Source organism: Oncorhynchus masou, chromosome 2 (genome assembly GCF_036934945.1).
Source record: "Oncorhynchus masou masou isolate Uvic2021 chromosome 2, UVic_Omas_1.1, whole genome shotgun sequence".
Classification (NCBI taxonomy): domain Eukaryota; kingdom Metazoa; phylum Chordata; class Actinopteri; order Salmoniformes; family Salmonidae; genus Oncorhynchus; species Oncorhynchus masou.
Genome location: NC_088213.1, coordinates 10,391,572 through 10,399,071, shown reverse-complemented (window position 1 = coordinate 10,399,071; position 7,500 = coordinate 10,391,572). Strand labels below are relative to the sequence as shown.

The 7,500-nt window shown below is 44.9% G+C and overlaps 1 pseudogene; it reads left to right on the top strand.

Moving 5' to 3' along the window:
- Nucleotides 1-7,500, top strand: part of LOC135552488 (high affinity cAMP-specific and IBMX-insensitive 3',5'-cyclic phosphodiesterase 8A-like) — a 162,118-nt pseudogene that overhangs the window by 126,160 nt on the left and 28,458 nt on the right.

Sequence of the window (7,500 nt, the reverse complement as noted above, 5' to 3'; positions counted from 1 at the left end):
AAATGTCATATTAAATATATATATATAAGTGTTTTTACAAGGTACAAATGGTAAAGGACACAAGATAAAATAAATAAGCATAGATATGGGTTGTATTTACAATGGTGTTTGTTCCTCACTGGTTGCCCTTTTCTCACGTTAAGGCAACAGGTCACAAATCTTGGAATCTCTCTCTCTCACTCCCTGCCTCTCTCTCTCTCTACATCCCTGCCTCCCACTCTCTCTAAGGCCTCTCTCTCTCTCTCTACATCCCAGATCTCTGTAAGGGTCTCTCTCTCTAATCTCTCTCTGTCTCTCTGGTCTCTCTCTCTCTAACCTGATCTCTTTCTGTCACTCTCTGTCTCTCTCTCTGTTTCTCTCTCTCTCCTGATCTCTCTGATCTCCCTGCCTCTCTGTCTCTCCCTGCCTCCTCTCTCCTGTCTCTCCAGTCTCTCTCTCTCTCTGTCTCTCTCTGTCTCTCTCTGTCTCTCTCTCTCTCTGTCTCTCTCTGTCTCTCCCTGCCTCTCTCTCTCTCTCTCTCTGTCTCCCAGATCATGTTTTACTACAATGCATACAAGCTAAAGTTAGGAAGTGTAATGGAGTATTATCTAATGCATGTTTGACGGTGTCTACCAGTTACTGATGTTATCCTTGAAAAGTGAGAAGAAATTACCACTGACACAGGGTCAGCTGTTTGTTCATCCCCATAATGGTTAAGGTTAAGATTGATCCCAGATCAGTGATAAGGGGAAACCTGATCCCAGATCAGTGATAAGGGGAAACCTCTAACCTGATCCCAGATCAGTGATAAGGGGAAACCTCTACCCTGATCCCAGATCAGTGGTAAGGTGAAACCTCTAACCTGATCCCAGATCAGTGATAAGGGGAAACCTCTAACCTGATCCCAGATCAATGATAAGGGGAAACCTCTACCCTGATCCCAGATCAGTGGTAAGGGGAAACCTCTAACCTGATCCCAGATCAATGATAAGGAGAAACCTCTAACCTGATCCCAGATCAATGATAAGGTGAAACCTCTAACCTGATCCCAGATCAGTGATAAGGGGAAACCTCTAACCTGATCCCAGATCAGTGATAAGGGGAAACCTCTACCCTGATCCCAGATCAATGATAAGGAGAAACCTCTAACCTGATCCCAGATCAATGGTAAGGTGAAACCTCTAACCTGATCCCAGATCAGTGATAAGGGTAACCTCTAACCTGATCCCAGATCAATGATGGTTGAAACCTCTGTGATCCCAGATCAGTGGTCCTCTAACCTGATCCCAGATCAATGATAAGGAGAAGGTCTAACCTGATCCCAGATCAATGATAAGGTTGACCTCTACCCTGATCCCAGATCAGTGGTAAGGTTGCCTCTACCCTGATCCCAGATCAGTGGTAAGGAGAAACCTCTAACCTGATCCCAGATCAGTGGTAAGGGGAAACCTCTAACCTGATCCCAGATCAGTGATAAGGAGAAACCCCTAACCTTGTAGTATAACAGAGGCAGTAGGGTATGTGTTATTGTCCTGCCAGCTGGCTGGTTGTCATGTGTGTCAGATGTGTTCCTCTCCCATGACAACCACTCATGTAACTAGAAGGTTGACCTGTGTGTCAAGATGTGTTCCTCTCCCATGACAACCACTCATGTAACTAGAAGGTTGACCTGTGTGTCAAGATGTGTTCCTCTCCCATGACAACCACTCATGTAACTAGAAGGTTGACCTCTGTGTTTTGGGTTGACTTCCCTTGTGGGGGTCAGAAGTCTTCAGGAAGTAAAACCAGGACATTCGGACAACTGGGACATGTTTCCAGTCCCCACCAAGAAAAATGCTATTTTTAGGCTTAGTGGTTAGGTTTAGGGTTTTAACTTAGGGATTGGGTTTAGGGTTAGGAGTTAGGTTAAGGGGTTAGGTTTAGGGTTTAAATTAGGGATTGGGTTTAGGGTTAGGAGTTAGGTTAAGGGGTTAGGTTTAGGGTTTAAATTAGGGATTGGGTTTAGGGTTAGGAGTTAGGTTAAGGGGTTTAGGGAAAGTAGGATTTTGAATGGGAATCAATTGTTTGGTCTCCACAAGGATAGCATAACAAACGTGTGTGTGTGTGCGTGTGTGTGTGCGTGTGTGTGTGTGTTTTTCCCCTCCCTAGACATCCAGTCCAGTAAGCATAAGGACCGGAGGAAAGGCTCGTTGGACGTCAGATCGACTACGTCTCGAGGAGCGATGGTGAGAGGAGAGGAGGGAGGAGGGAGGAGGGGATGAGTGATGGGGGGAGGGAGGGATGGTGAGGAGGAGGGAGGGAGGGGGGAGGGATGGTGGGAGGGAGCGATGAGGAGGAGGAGGGAGGGAGGGAGGGATGGTGAGGGAGGAGAGGAGGGAGGGAGGGATGGTGAGAGGGGAGGGAGGGAGGGATGGTGAGGAGGAGAGGAGGGAGGGGAGGGAGGGAGGGAGGGAGGGAGGAGGGAGGAGGGAGGGAGGAGGGAGGGAGGGAGGGATGGTGAGAGGAGGGAGGGAGGGATGGTGAGAGGAGAGGAGGGAGGGAGGGAGGGAGGGAGGGAGAGGAGGGAGGGAGGGGGATGGTGAGAGATGGAGGGAGGGAGGGTGGGAGGGGGAGGGAGGGTTAGAGGAGAGGAGGGAGGGAGGGAGGATGGTGAGAGGAGAGGGCGAGGGAGGGATGGTGGGAGGGAGGAGGGAGGGAGGGGAGTGAGGAGGAGAGGAGGGGGAGGGAGGGAGGAATGGTGAGGGAGGGAGGGAGGGATGGTGGGTGGGAGGGAGGGAGGGAGGGAGGGAGGTGAGAGGAGAGGAGGGAGGGAGGGTGAGGAGGGAGAGGAGGGAGGGAGGGTGAGAGGAGAAGAGGGAGGGAGGGAGGAGATGGTGAGAGGAGGAGAGGAGGGAGGGAGCGATGGTGAGAGGAGAGGAGGGAGGGATGTGTGAGAGGAGAGGAGGGAGGGTGAGAGGAGAGGAGGGAGGGAGTGATGGTGAGAGGAGAGGAGGGAGGGAGAGCGATGGTGAGAGGAGAGGAGGGGGAGGGATGGTGGGAGGGAGGGAGGTTGAGAGGAGAGGGAGGGAGGGAGGGAGCGATGGTGAGAGGAGAGGAGGGAGGGAGCGGTGAGGGAGAGAGGAGGGAGGGAAGGATGGTGGAAGGGAGGGAGGAATGGTGAGGAGGGAGGGGGAGGGAGGGAGGGAGGGAGGGATGGTGAGAGGGAGAGGAGGGAGGGAGGGAGGGAGGAGGGAGAGGAGGGAGGGAGGGAGGGAGGGGGAGGGAGGAGGGAGGGAGGGAGGGAGGGAGGGAGGGAGGGGAGGGAGGGAGGGAGGGAGGGAGGCCTGGGACAGAGAGAGAGACTGTGGAACTATTCTAGAGAACAGAGTTACAAATGAACATGATCACTATTATTCTACTTGTTTATTGGACACATCTTTGGAGATGGATACTGATCATGACATGTTGACTAGTGAGGAACAAGCCAGTGTCGTGGTGTCTACTTCCTCTCCATCGTCTTCCTCTCCTCGTCTCTCCTCGCCTCCCTTCGTCTTCCTCTCCTCATCTTCCTCTCCACGTTTCTCCTCGATCTTCCTCTCCACGTCTATCCTCGTCTTCCTCTCCTCATCTTCCTCTCCACGTTTCTCCTCGTCTTCCTCTCCACGTCTCTCCTCGTCTTCCTCTCAACGTCTATCCTCGTCTTCCTCTCCTCTCCACGTCTCTCCTCGTCTTCCTCTCCACGTCTATCCTTCTTCCTCTCCTCATCTTCCTCTCCACGTCTCTCCTCGTCTTCCTCTCCTCGTCACTCCTACTTTCTTCTTTTAGTCACTCTGTAGACCTCATTTAATGCAGGCTGGTTCCCGTTAGTAGGTCACTAGTAAAACAGTCCTGTGTTATTGGCTGCTGAACGTATCAGTTGGTGGTTGAGTTTGTCGTCATGTTTCCAGGCAGTTCCCAGAGAAGACACTCCTCCATGGCCAGAATCCACTCCATGACCATCGAAGCTCCAATCACCAAGGTGCCTATGTTTCATACAATGACTTACACAACTCTGTCATTTACTACACAGGCATACAGTCATATAGTCATATAGGATATCTGTGGTAGTTCTGTCACATGACCACTCCTCGTCCTCAAGGTTCTGTCACATGACCACTCCTAGTCCTCAAGGTTCTGTCACATGACCACTCCTAGTCCTCAAGGTTCTGTCACATGACCACTCCAAGTCCCCAAGGTTCTGTCACATGACCACTCCTAGTCCTCAAGGTTCTGTCACATGACCACTCCTAGTCCTCAAGGTTCTGTCACATGACCACTCCTAGTCCTCAAGGTTCTGTCACATGGCCACTCCTAGTCCCAAGGTTCTGTCACATGACCACTCCTAGTCCCCAAGATTCTGTCACATGACACTCCTAGTCAATCCATGTAGGTTCCCTCCTATGAATAAAGCAATGGAGGAGCTGCTGATGTGTCTGTTGATATGTCCACTGTCTGTCTGTCTGTCTGTCTGTCTGTCTGTCACTGACACTGTCCGTCTGTCATGCCCGCTGTTCCCTCTGTCTAAAGCAATGTCCCTCTGTCTGTCTGTCTGTCTGTCTGTCTGTCTGTCTGTCTGTCTGTCTGTCTGTCCGTCTGGTCCCGTCCGTCCGTCTGTCTGTCTGTCTGTCTGTCTGTCCCTTTGTCTGTCTGTCCACAGTTGCATCAGGTTAGTTCTGGCAGTAGGAACTACCATTGTCCCGCCTCTCCTCAGTCTCTGTAGTAGAAACAAGTTGTAATAAATGTTTCATAAGGAGTTCAGTAAATTCAACCTCTGCTACTTTATCATTCAGGTTTTATTGTGTTGCCTCTTTCTCTCTCTCTCTCTAACCATGATATCTTTCTCTCTCTCTATCTAACATGATATCTTTCTCTCTCTCTATCTAACCATGATATATTTATCTCTCTATCTAACCATGATATCTTTCTCTCTATCTAACCATGATATCTTTATCTCTATCTAACCATGATATCTTTCTCTCTCTCTATCTAACCATGATATCTTTCTCTCTCTATCTAACCATGATATCTTTCTCTCTATCTAACCATGATATCTTTCTCTCTCTCTCTAACCATGATATCTTTCTCTCTCTCTATCTAACCATGATATATTTATCTCTCTATCTAACCATGATATCTTTCTCTCTATCTAACCATGATATCTTTCTCTCTCTCTCTAACCATGATATCTTTCTCTCTCTCTAACCATGATATCTTTCTCTCTATCTAACCATGATATCTTTCTCTCTATCTAACCATGATATCTTTCTCTCTTTAACCATGATATCTTTCTCTCCTATCTAACCATGATATCTTTCTTTCTCTCTCTCAAACCATGATATCTTTCTCTCTCTCAAACCATGATATCTTTCTCTCTATCTAACCATGATATCTTTCTCTCTATCTAACCATGATATCTTTCTCTCTATCTAACCATGATATCTTTCTTTCTCTCTATCTAACCATGATATCTTTCTCTCTATCTAACCATGATATCTTTCTCTCTCTATCTAACCATGATATCTTTCTCTCTATCTAACCATGATATCTTTCTCTCTCTCTCTAACCATGATATATTTCTCTCTCTCTAACCATGATATCTTTCTCTCTCTCTAACCATGATATATTTCTTACTCTCTCTCTAACCATGATATATTTCTTAATCTCTATCTAACCATGATATATTTCTCTCTCTCAAACCATGATATCTTTCTCTCTCTCTAACCATGATATCTTTCTCTCTCTCTAACCATATCTTTCTCTCTATCTAACCATGATATCTTTCTCTCTATCTAACCATGATATCTTTCTTTCTCTCTATCTAACCATGATATCTTTCTCTCTATCTAACCATGATATCTTTCTCTCTATCTAACCATGATATCTTTCTCTCAAACCATATCTAACCATGATATCTTTTCTCTCTATCTAACCATGATATCTTTCTTCTCTCTCTTTCTAACCATGATATCTTTCTCTCTATCTAACCATGATATCTTTCTCTCTATCTAACCATGATATCTTTCTCTCTATCTAACCATGATATCTTTCTCTCTATCTAACCATGACATCTTTCTCTCTCTATCTAACCATGATATCTTTCTCTCTATCTAACCATGATATCTTTCTCTCTCTCTAACATGATATCTTTCTCTCTATCTAACCATGATATCTTTCTCTCTATCTAACCATGATATCTTTCTCTCTCTCTAACCATATCTTTCTTTCTCTCTCTCTAACCAGGATATCGTTCTCTCTCTCTAACCAGGATATCTTTCTCTCTCTCTAACCATGATATCTTTCTCTCTCTCTAACCATGATATCTTTCTCTCTATCTAACCATGATATCTTTCTCTCTATCTAACCATGATATCTTTCTCTCTATCTAAACATGATATCTTTCTCTCTATCTAACCATGATATCTTTCTCTCTATCTAAACATGATATCGTTCTCTCTCTCTAACCATGATATCTTTCTTTCTCTCTATCTCACCATGATATCTTTCTCTCTATCTAACCATGATATCTTTCTCTCTATCTAACCATGATATCTTTCTCTCTATCTAACCATGATATCTTTCTCTCTATCTAACCATGACATCTTTCTCTCTCTATCTAACCATGATATCTTTCTCTCTATCTAACCATGATATCTTTCTCTCTATCTAACCATGATATCTTTCTCTCTATCTAACCATGATATCTTTCTCTCTCTCTCTAACCATGATATCTTTCTTTCTCTCTCTCTAACCAGGATATCTCTCTCTCTCTAACCATGATATCTTTCTCTCTCTCTCTAACCATGATATCTTTCTTTCTCTCTCTCTAACCAGGATATCTTTCTCTCTCTCTAACCATGATATCTTTCTTTCTCTCTCTCTAACCAGGATATCTTTCTCTCTCTCTATCTAACCATGATATCTTTCTTTCTCTCTATCTAACCATGATATCTTTCTCTCTATCTAACCATGATATCTTTCTCTCTATCTAACCATGATATCTTTCTCTCTATCTAACCATGATATCTTTCTCTCTATCTAACCATGATATCTTTCTCTCTCTCAAACCATATCTTTCTCTCTCTCTAACCATGATATCTTTCTTTCTCTCTCTCAAACCATATCTTTCTCTCTCTCTAACCATGATATCTTTCTTTCTCTCTCTCAAACCATATCTTTCTCTCTATCTAACCATGATATCTTTCTCTCTCTATCTAACCATGATATCTTTCTCTCTATCTAACCATGATATCTTTCTCTCTATCTAACCATGATATCTTTCTCTCTATCTAACCATGATATCTTTCTCTCTCTCTAACCATGATATCTTTCTCTCTCTCTCTAACCAGGATATCTTTCTCTCTCTCTAACCATGATATCTTTCTCTCTCTCTCTAACCATGATATCTTTCTTTCTAACTAACAGGATATCTTTCTCTCTCTCTAACCATGATATCTTTCTTTCTCTCTCTAACCATGATATCTTTCTCTCTCTCTATCTAACCAT